Source organism: Mus musculus, chromosome 4, assembly GCF_000001635.26.
Source record: "Mus musculus strain C57BL/6J chromosome 4, GRCm38.p6 C57BL/6J".
Lineage (NCBI taxonomy): Eukaryota > Metazoa > Chordata > Mammalia > Rodentia > Muridae > Mus > Mus musculus.
In genome coordinates this window covers 4,601,922-4,614,118 of record NC_000070.6, presented here as the reverse complement: position 1 = coordinate 4,614,118, position 12,197 = coordinate 4,601,922, and positions in this window count along the sequence as shown.

Below are 12,197 nucleotides of genomic sequence, written 5' to 3'. Positions count from 1 at the left end.
TCCAGCCATATCACACTCTAAGAAGCCCTCAAAATCTTGTGGTCTGTGGTGCTGTATCCATGATGGAAGGCAGACATGAAGTTTAGCAGGTGATTAACATTCTGTAATGTGGTAGAATCTAAAACACAAACAAGCCTCTTACAAAACCTTGTCTTTTACACCCAGGGATCCAACCCACAATCTGCAGGGTGAGTCTCAGATTCTTCATTCTATATTAAAGTTACACTTAACTAGTGAAAAGAAGCAAGGAGTCAAGAGAGGGAAGGCTTCCTTCATACCACCTATGCATCTCAGTATGCCCTATGTACCCACAGAGCACACACTGACCTTGATGGTTGTGCAGAGCCACTGCTCAGGTGTGAAGTTCATCCTTTCAATACTATGGAAGTCATGCACGACTTCCATATGTGGTGGCCAGCTTCCAGCCTGGATCATCTCCAGTATTATCAGGGCATTTTTCTCTCCTAACAGGCTTGAGCTTGAGTAACTTTGATTTGGAAGTGCATTTAAAACGGCAATGATTAAGTCTGAACCATAAGAGCCTCTCCAATTCGTGCAGAATTACTTTAACAAGAAACTCAAAGAAAATGATTTTTGTGCATCTTAGAGTAAAATGAAATCTCTAACCTCTTTTGCTGTTTTTCTTGAGCTCACCAGGAGGCTGAAAGTCACTATGCCTGAAAAAATTGCCTGGCTACACTTGAATAATCATTTCAAAGTTATCTTATAAAACTTTTAAGGTTATAAAAAAAAATGATGCCACCTTGCCCTAGATTATACTTAATCATATTCTCTATGATGAATAGTGTTTATGCATAGAGAAAGAAATGGGAGTGTAGAAGTCTCCTTGTACTCTTCATATTAACTGTATTTTAATATGAAATGCTTGACATTTGTGTATTGCTTATATTTATTAACATAAAATACTTAAAGATTATTTTTGAGTAAAGGAAAAGTCCAACATAAAATAAAATATATACATAAAATAAAATAGAAGATAATATAATAAAAAACTTTATCCTTTCAAATTATTTCATTTTTGTAAATTAAACGTTTATATGTATGTACCACCTTCTCGCATTCATGAATATTCAGTGTGATGATATTCCAATACAGGGTCTTTGGGAGGTGATTGGGGTGATGTGTTTGTGATTGGTATCTTTATAGAAAGACAGCTAACCATGAACCATCGCGAGGGCTCTCACTAGATATCAGACCTACTAATGCCTTGATCTTGGACTTATTCATCTCTAAAATTTTAAGTAATGTTTCTGTTTAAACCACACAGGTTATTCTACTTTGTTATGGAAAAATAAATATGGTAAAGTAATATAGCACACCAATTCAAATGTGTATTAAGATCAAGGCACCAAGGCTCTACTGCAGTTGGGATCTATATTGATGTCCGTGGCACGTGTTATCACTAAAGGGCATGTTGAGGTCTGTGCTACAGCCTGAATCCACATCAATGTCTGTGAGCCATGCTGCAACTAGGGACCTTAATGATATGGGTAGCCAGTGCTGTTGCCTGAGGCCATGTTGATGTCTGTAGTCTCTGCAGTAGGGGACCATGTCTGTGGTCTGTGATGTCCCCAGAAACTAGGAAGAAATAATCATAATTCTTGCTCCATCTAACTGTGAAGAGCAAGGAAGCTACTTGGGCCATAATATTGATGACTGAACATGCACTATTCAGCAGGAGAGACATGGAAGGCTTATGGAACAACGCTATTCCCCTATCCCCAAAAGTAATAGCCTAGACAGGAAGCATCAAAGAGAATTCTTAAAATTCTCACGGATAATCAATACAATTGTTACATTGGGGGGGGGGGAGATCAGGTACTTTGCTAAGATTAAGGCACTTTATCCATTTTTAATAAGTGATATCTTGCAAAAAGTGGTCTCATTATGCCTAATATATAGTCCATACAATACCAGTGACTGTAAAGCCTCAGATCCATGGCAATGGCTGAGGTTCAAAGCAATGGCACAGCCTTCTGCTGGTCCATGTTTGGGTATTCATAATATACGCAGAAAAATATCTACCACAACTTTTCCCCATGGATACTTACAGCCCGAAGACTAATCCTTTACCCAGATTGCTTATGTTGAAACTTACTAAGCCTGCCTCCTTATTCAGCTGATAATAACTCTACCTTTTTGGTTATCTGTATATAATAACTCCACCTGCTTGCTCAAACATATGCAACAATCTCCACCTCCTTGTTCAGATGTATACAATAATTCTGTCTATGTGTTCAATTTTATATAGATAATAAACACAGTGACTTAGCTTCTAGGTTTTTCAGCTTGGCTTCTCTATCCAAGAGACCAGACGAGACAGGCTGATTCCAAAACAGGCTTCAAATTGGCTTAGGCCTAAAAACTCAGGCTTCAGACAGCTATTCAGAAACTGCCCCACCTGCCATGAAGCAAGGACAATGAGTCTGCCACAGTTTCCAGCCCTCACCCTAGTAAGAGTTTCAGATTGCCATTAAGAGATAGAGCAAGATAATACCACCTCTGCTGGAATTCCTCAACAACAGAGTCCAGCCCCAACACTCAATAATGGTTTTGCAATGTCTCTAAGAGAATAAGCAAGATAAGGTCACCTACCCCAAACTTCACCTAATGCATTTTAAATTGAGCCTGTGAGCCCACTAGAGTGTCTCTCTATTTTGGTAATGGGAGACCCCAGTGTGCTGGACTTCTGGAGAATAAAACTCTGCATTTGCATACTATTTGAGTTCAAAGTATCGTTCTTTGGTAAATCATGGACCCTTAAAAGATGACCTGATCCCAGCTTGTCTGTGTTTCTGTTTTCTATCTTTTTTGTTTGTTTGTTTGTTTTTGTTTGTTGTTGTTGTTTTTCGAGACAGGGTTTTTCTGTATAGCCCTGGCTGTCCTGGAACTCACTTTGTAGACCAGGCTGGCCTCGAACTCAGAAATCCGCCTGCCTCTGCCTCTCGAGTGCTGGGATTAAAGGTGTGCGCCACCACGCCCAGCTCTTTATTATTATTATTCCTTTGCTTTCTCAGTCAGGTCAAGTCCCTGCAGCCATGCTAGGCATGACAGTTACAGAAGTTTTTAAAAGTTGGAAATCCTCCCTGGCAGTGGTTGGAGGGAGCTGTGTCTAAATAGAAGGAAGTTCAGTGAATTTGACATTGCTGGCTTTGAAGATGACAGAGATAGGTGAAGTCAGGAAGCTATCCAACTACTGGAGTTAGAGAAGCAGCACTTACTAATGTGCCTAGGCTTCTGCAACAAAGTTCCACAAGTTAGCAGACATAAAAACAAGAATGTATTATATCAGCTTTAGGCAGGAAAGCAGGTAGGCTAACTGCATATTTTCACGTCTCCCTTCACATTCCCAATTCCAATCCCCCAGTCTCATTGCCAGATCTACTACAGAAAACTGACTGAAGCCTCCCCTGCCCTCTGCCCCCATATCCAAGGCATCACATAGATCTTGCAATTCAAAAATCCCTTCCCCTACTCATACTTTTTGCTTTATCTGAGCTCCCCAAACCTCTGGGTTTTCTATGGGAACCTGCAGGCTACTGAAGCCAGCTAAAGAGGTAGGCAAACTACAGATCTTCTCCTCTTCCTCTATTTCCTCAAATCCAATTACCCAGTCTTATCACCAGTTCTGTATGGTGATCACCTGCTATGGTGTCCTCTTCTTCTCTACTCCCTTATGTAGTGGATCACATATATCTTCTTCTCCAAGAATCTTTTTACTTCACTCATTGCTTTATCCTAGGCCTCAATACCAATAGACATGCCCTGGGAACCAGCAGGTGACTTTAGCCAGCAAAGCAGGTAGGCAAAATGCAGCTTCCATTCCCAGCAGACTAAGCAGATCCTGGTGAAACTCACCTTTTCCTTTTCTCCTGTGCACACCTCAGCAACATCCTCCAAACTCAACCCTTATCCCCAAGTATCAGGTCCCAATACCTAGAAACACAGTTTACCTGGACGTATCAGTGATCACACTTATGAGGATCCCAGAAAAAAATACTCTTCTAAGAACCAAAGAAGGTACCAGAAACACCTGACAAGGGAAGATAAAATTGTAGTACCTAGAATAATAATTTTCCTGAACCCAGATGCCATCAGACACCATCAGAAAAACAGAATCAATAGCAGATATAACAGTATGTCTCCACTATAGCACAGCAACCCTTCCAAAGACTGTAACATAGTGGAAGCACATGACAGAGATTTTTTTTTTCCATTTTTTATTAGGTATTTAGCTCATTTACATTTCCAATGCTATACCAAAAGTCCCCCTTACCCACCCACCTCACTCCCCTACCCACCCACTCCCCCCCTTTGGCCCTGGCGTTCCCCTGTACCGGGGCACACAAAGTCTGCGTGTCCAATGGGCCTCTCTTTCCAGTGATGGCCGACTAGGCCATCTTTTGATACATATGCAGCTAGAGTCAAGAGCTCAGGGGTACTGGTTAGTTCATAATGTTGTTCCACCTATAGGGTTGAAGATCCCTTTAGCTCCTTGGGTACTTTCTCTAGCTCCTCCATTGGGAGCCCTGTGATCCATCCATTAGCTGACTGTGAGCATCCACTTCTGTGTTTGCTAGGCCCCGGCATAGTCTCACAAGAGACAGCTACATCTGGGTCCTTTCGATAAAATCTTGCTAGTATATGCAATGGTGTCAGCGTTTGGATGCTGATTATGGGGTGGATCCCTGGATATGGCAGTCTCTACATGGTCCATCCTTTCATCTCAGCTCCAAACTTTGTTTCTGTAACTCCTTCCATGGGTGTTTTGTTCCCACTTCTAAGGAGGGGCATAGTGTCCACACTTCAGTCTTCATTTTTCTTGAGTTTCATGTGTTTAGGAAATTGTATCTTATATCGTGGGTATCCTAGGTTTTGGGCTAGTATCCACTTATCAGTGAGTACATATTGTGTGAGTTCCTTTGTGATTGTGTTACCTCACTCAGGATGATGCTCTCCAGGTCCATCCATTTGGCTAGGAATTTCATAAATTCATTCTTTTTAATAGCTGAGTAGTACTCCATTGTGTAGATGTACCACATTTTCTGTATCCATTCCTCTGTTGAGGGGCATCTGGGTTCTTTCCAGTTTCTGGCTATTATAAATAAGGCTGCTATGAACATAGTGGAGCATGTGTCCTTCTTACCAGTTGGGGCTTCTTCTGGATATATGCCCAGGAGAGGTATTGCTGGATCCTCCGGTAGTACTATGTCCAATTTTCTGAGGAACCGCCAGACTGATTTCCAGAGTGGTTGTACAAGCCTGCAATCCCACCAACAATGGAGGAGTGTTCCTCTTTCTCCACATCCTCGCCAGCATCTGCTGTCACCTGAATTTTTGATCTTAGCCATTCTCACTGGTGTGAGGTGGAATCTCAGGGTTGTTTTGATTTGCATTTCCCTGATGATTAAGGATGTTGAACATTTTTTCAGGTGCTTCTCTGCCATTCGGTATTCCTCAGGTGAGAATTCTTTGTTCAGTTCTGAGCCCCATGACAGAGATCTTAAAACAGCCTTAATTTATAGAAGTTCTTAAAGAATAAATGAATAAACCCCTTATAAAAATTTATGAAAACATAAACAGCGGAAGGAAATGAAAAAAGCAGTTTAAGATCTGAAACTTGAAGCAAAATTAATAAAGAAAATCAAAAGTGTGGGAAAACTGGAAACAGAAAATTTGGGAAGTTGAATAGGAACCTGGGGCAAGCCTCACTGCCAGAATGCGTGAGATAGAAGAGAGAATCTTAGGCACTGAGAACATGAGAGAAGAAATGAATAACTTAGTCAAAAACAAAACAAAAAAGCAAACAAACAAAAAAAACCAAACAAACTTAAATCTAAAATATCCTATCCTGGTGCAAAATACCCAGGAAATCTGGGAAACTATACCAAATCGAAGAATAGCAGGAATAGGGGAGGGAGAAGAAACTCAGGGAAGAGGCATAGAACATATTTTCAACAAAACCATAAAAGAAAAAGATTTAATATAAAAGGAGAGAATGCCTATAAAGACTTAAGAAGTTTGCAAAACACCAAATAGATTGGAACAGAAAAAAAAGTCCCCAAAGAACATAATGATAAAAAGACTAAATGTACAGAAAAAAAGAAAGAATATTAAAAACTCTAGGGGAAAGACTAGTCACACATCAAGAAGACCTAGTAGAATAACACCTGACTTCTCAGTGGAGACTCTAAAAGCCAGAAGGGTCTGGACAAATGTTCTTTTGACTCAAAGAGACTACAGATACCAGCTCAGACTACTATCACCACCAAAACTTTCCATCATAATAGACAGAAAAATTAAGACACTATGTAATAAAACCAAATTTAAGCAAAAATTATCTACAAATCCAGCATTCCAAGAGGTGCGAAGAGGAACACTTCGACTAAAGAGGTTAACCACACCAGTGAAAGCACAGTGAATGAATACTCCCAGACTAACAAATTTAAAGAGGAGAAACATACACACTACCACCACTACCACCACCACCACCACCTTCAAGCACCACCAACAACAGCAACATAGCAGGAATCAGCAAACATTGGTCATTGATATCTCTCAACACCAATGGTCCCAAATTTCAAATAAAAACAAAACAAAACAAAACCAAAAACGGGCTAACAGGATGGATGTAAAAAGAGTATCTATCTTTGTGGTGTCTCCAAGAAACACAACACAAAGTCAATTCAATGTAAAGGGAGGGGGAAATATTCTAAGCAAATGGATTGAAGAAGCAAGATCGCATTGCCATTTTAATAGCTAATAATATAGACTTCAAACAAAAACTAGAGATAGGGAAAAATACCACATATTCATTAAAGGAAAAATTCACCAAGTGGTCATTGCAAGTCTTAACATCTATACACCAAGCAAAAGGACACTCACATGCATAAAGGGGGTAGGGGGTGTTATAGAAAGAAAAAGAAATGAAACCAAAGTAAACGAATACAAACAAATAAACTGAAACATTCCGACAGCTTAAATCTCATATTTCCCCCTCATACATAGATAGTGGGAAACTTCAATATCCCACTTACAAAAGAACAGGTCATACCTACAAAAACTAAACAGAGAAATACTGGTCCTTCCAGTCTGAGCCTGTACCCTGTGCAGACCTTGGGCTCTAGCTCTGCACCGAGTCCTACAACACCCAGAGGAAGCTCAACTCCCAGGTGCTCTAACATGCCCAGGATCATAGGATAAGAGGATCCCAGAATTCCAGGAGCTTGGTCACACTGGTATCTCAGGATCCCAAAGGCAGCTTGACTCCCAAGAGCTCTGACACACCCAGGATCTCAGGATCACAGGATCCCATAATCATAGGATCACAGAGACAGCTGAACTCTGAGGGGTTCTGACACAACCAGGAAGGATCACAGTAGGGACAAGCTTTAGTCAGATATAGCAAGGTCAAGTAGCACTAGAGATAACCAGAAGGTGAAGCAACAGAAACTAAGGTTACTTGGCATCATCAGAACCCAATTCTCCCACCATAGCAAGTCCTAGATACACCATCACACCGGAAAAGCAAGATTTGAATCTAAAATCACTTCTTCTGATGAAGATAGAGAACTTTAAGAAGGACATAGAAAGGACACCTGAAGGCTCCAGAAGATAAAGAAGAAATCACACTCAAAAGAAGATAATAAGAAATAAAATCAAGCCTGAAATAAATTAAGTATAAACAAAAAAAAAAAAAAGAAAAGAAAAGAAAAGGAAAGAAAAGAAAAGGAAAGGAAAGAAAAGGAAAGGAAAGAAAAGGAAAGGAGAGAAGCAGAAAGAAAAGAAAAGAAGAGAAAAGAAAAGAAAAGAAAAGAAAAGAAAAGAAAAGAAAAGAAAAAAGACACTGCAAAGAATCAATTAAATAAAGGAACAAACAGGTTGTCCTTTAGAAAAAAAATCAGTAAGATTGGCAAACCCTTATCCAAACTAACCAAGAGGTATGAGAGAGTACCTAAATTAACAAAATAAGAAATAAAATAATGGCAATAACAACAGATACTAAGGAAATCCAGAAAAATCATAGAGGCACACTTTAAAAACCTGCACTCCAACAAATTTAAAAAAATTTAAAAATGGGATATTTTTCTAGACAGACACCACTTACTGAAGTTAGATGAACATCATGTAAACAACTTAAACAAGCTTTTGATGTCTAGTGAAGTAGACAGTAATTTAAAATCTCCAAAGGAACTAAAAATTTAGTTTAGTACAGAATTATACCAGACATTTGAACAAGAATTAATGCCAATACTATTCAAATTATTATACAAAATAGAAACAAAAGAAACATTTCCTGATATGTTTTATGAGACCACAGTTATCTTGATACCCAAACAACATAAAGCCTCAGCAAAGAAGGAACTTAGAGACCAATTTCTCGTGAGTATAATCAGAATTTTTTTCAATAAAATACTTGCAAATTGAATCCAAGAACACATCAAAAATATCATCCAACATGATCAAGTAGGCTGTGTGTTAGAAATTCAGGAATGGCACAACATATGTTAATCCATACTAAATGAACAGATTGAAAGACATAAACCACATGATCATCTTAATAGATGCAGGAAAGGTTTTTAATATAATCCAAAACCCTTTCATAATACAAGCCCTGGAGATATTAACAGATACAGGGATATATCTCAATGTAATAAATGATGTTTACAGAAAGTCCATAGCCAACATAAATATAAACGGACAGAAACCCAAAGTGATCTGAATAAAATCAGGAACAAGGTAAGCCTGTTCACTCTCTCCAGACCTATTCAATATAGTACTTGAAGTTTTAGCTAGAGCAATAAGATAGCTGAAAGAGATCGGGGGATACAAATTGGCAAGGAAGAATCCAAAGTATCTTTATTTGCAGTTGTAGGATAGTATAGTAAGTGACCCTAGTAGGTTTACCAGGAAACTCCTACAGATTATAAATATTCTTAGCAAAGTAGCTGGATACAAAATTAACTTACAAAAATTAGTAGTCTTCTTATATACAAATAACAAATTGTGAGAGAAACAAATCAGGGAAACAACACCCTCCACAATAACTCTTGGCTTACAGACAGTTCAACTAGGTGCCTGCTAGGTTACGTCATCACCTGCCACCAGGTGCAGCAGGCATATAAGAAGACAGAAGACAGAAGACAGCTTATTCTCATATTTTCTCTCTCTCTCTCTCTCTCTCTCTCTCTCTCTCTCTCTCTCTCTCTCTCTCTCTCTCTCTCTCTCCCTCCCTTTCCCCTCACTTTCTCAGCTTCTACCCCTTCCCTGCTCCACTTGTTTCCCAGTAAATTTTCTTTATATTAGTCCTGTGGCATGGTGTGAATCTTCAAGATGACTTCTTGGCAGGGCCCACTGAGGTGTTCCTTCCTCCGCTCCTTCCTTCGCAATTGTACTGCCAGTTTACAAAACATAACCTTGGAATTGAGAACTCAAAAGGCTCTCTGGAACTCAACTCATGTATGCCAGTTTCCTGGGAGGCTATCTCTGCTCTGCCTTCCTATAACAACTATGAACCCCAGCTCACTGATCACTAATTACTCCATCCACCAACATCGTTTAGTTAAGTTTCCTTTAGGGTTTTTTTTAATATTTCCCGGAGTCTGAGGAAGTGATCTTTCAAGACCTGGCATGACATGAGTCCAGCTTCACCTGTCCCTATTCCACCAACCACAGAGCAGCAACCCGGCAGGTTTTGTATGCCTAAATGGGCTACTGCTCTCCTTTCTGCTCTCTTCATATATATATATATATATATATATATATATATATATATATATAAATATTCTTAATAAGGCCTGAATAAATGTCATGTGACTTTATCATCATAAGATGATATGAAGCAAGAATTATAAAGTTTCTTGATCCAAACTGGCTTTGTTTATTATTGAAGTCTCCCCTTATACTAAGAAAGCAACACGGCTCATATTTTAAGTTGGTGTGGATTAATATGTGATAATGATGGAGATATAAGGTTACATATTTATAACTATTTATGTGTGCAAGTCAAGCCTGATTTTAATTGTTTCTTATATGATGACAAAAGTTTCAAGATCATGGAGGTTTATTCAGACTAACAAAAGCTAATATAAAATGTGTGTCTAACTGTTTGTCTCTTTGCTAACACATAGCCACTGTGCCCTTCTGTGAATAAATGCTGTTCCTTTCTCCTGTAGTCAGACAGAGTCTCAATTCACTCCTTGGTTTTCTGGCCACTGGATCTAATATAATAGAAATTCAGATGTTATTTAAATGTGTATAATCTTTAAGTTATTTCATACTGTTTTACTGCTATCTTATGCTGTCTTAACTTATTGCTAGCTCCAAGAATATGTTGTGCTTGCCCTTTTCAGACTCATGCATGTTTTTAAAATCCAGGATCAATGTAGTAATTAAAAGTCTATGTTCCCATGCCTGACCTCAAGCTGTACTACAGAGTGATTGTGATAAAAACTGCATGGTACTGGTACAGCGACAGACAGGTAGACCAATGGAATAGAATTGAAAACCCAGAAATGAACCCACACACCTATGGTCATTGATCTCTGACATCCGGGCTAAAACTATCTATTGGAAAAAAGTCAGGGTTTTCAACAAAAGTGCTGGCACAACTTGCGGTTATCATGTAGAAGAATGCAAATTGATCCATTCTTGTCTCCTTGTACAAAGCTTAAGTCTAAGTGGATCAAGGAACTCCACATAAAACCAGAGACACTGAAACTTATAGAGGAGAAAGTAGGGAAAAGCTTCGAGGATATGGGCACAGGGGAAAATTTACTGAACAGAACACCAATGGCTTGTGCTGTAAGATCAAGAATCGACAAATGGGATCTCATAAAATTGCAAAGCTTCTGTAAGGCAAAGGACACTATCAATAAGACCAAAAGACAACCAACAGATTGGAAAAAGATCTTCACCAATCCTAAATCTAATAGGGGGCTAATATCCATTATATACAAAAAAACTCAAGAGGCTGGACTCCAGAAAATCAAATAACCCTATTAAAAATGGGGTACAGAGCTAAACAAAGAATTCTCAACCGAGAAATACCGAATGGCTGAGAAGCACCTGAAAAAATGTTCAGCATCCTCAATCATCAGGGAAATGCAAATCAAAACAACCCTGAGATGCCACCTCACACCAGTCAGAATGGCTAAGATCAAAATCTCAGGTGACAGCAGATGCTGGAGAGGATATGGAGAAAGAGGAACACTGCTCCATTGCTGGTGGGATTGCAAGCTTGTACAACCACTCTGGAAATCAGTTTGACGGTTCCTCAGAAAATTGGACGTAGTACTACTTGAAGATCCAGCAATACCTCTCCTGGGCATATACCCAGAAGATGTTCCAACTTGTAATAAGGACACATGCTCTACTGTATTCATAGAAGCCTTATTTATAATAGCCAGAAGCTGGAAAGAACCCAGATGTCCCTCAACAGAAGAATGGATACAGAAAATGTGGTACATTGACACAATGGAGTACTACTCAGCTATTTAAAACAATGAATTTATGAAATTCTTAGACAAATGGATGGATCTGGAGGATATCATTCTGAGTGAGATAACTCAATCACAAAAGAACACACATGATATGCACTCACTGATAAGTGGATATTATCCCAGAAATTTAGAATACCCAAGATACAATTTGCAAAACACATGAAACTCAAGAAGGAAGACCAAACTGTGGATACTTCATTGCTTCTTAGAATGGGGAACAAAATACCCATGGATGGAGTTACAGAGACAAAGTTCGGAGCAGAGCCTGAAGGAATGACCCACTTGGTGATCCACCCCATAAACAACCACAAATCCCAGACACTAGACAGATGCCAACAAGAGCCTGCTGACAGGAGCCTGATATAGCTGTCTCCTTCGAGGCTTTGCCAGTGCCTGACAAATACAGAAATGGATGCTCACAGTCATCCATTGGACAGAGCACAAGGTCCCCAATGAAGGAGCCAGAGAAATACCCAGGGAGCTTAAGGGGACTGAAACCCCATAGGAGGAACATCAATATGAACTAACCAGTACCCTCAGAGCTCCTTGAAACTATATCACCAATCAAAGAAAACACATGGTGGAATTTGTGGTTCTAGCTATATTTGTAGCAGAGGATGGCCTAGTAGGTCATCAATGGGAGGAGAGGCCCTTGGTCCTTGGTCCTGTATTCCC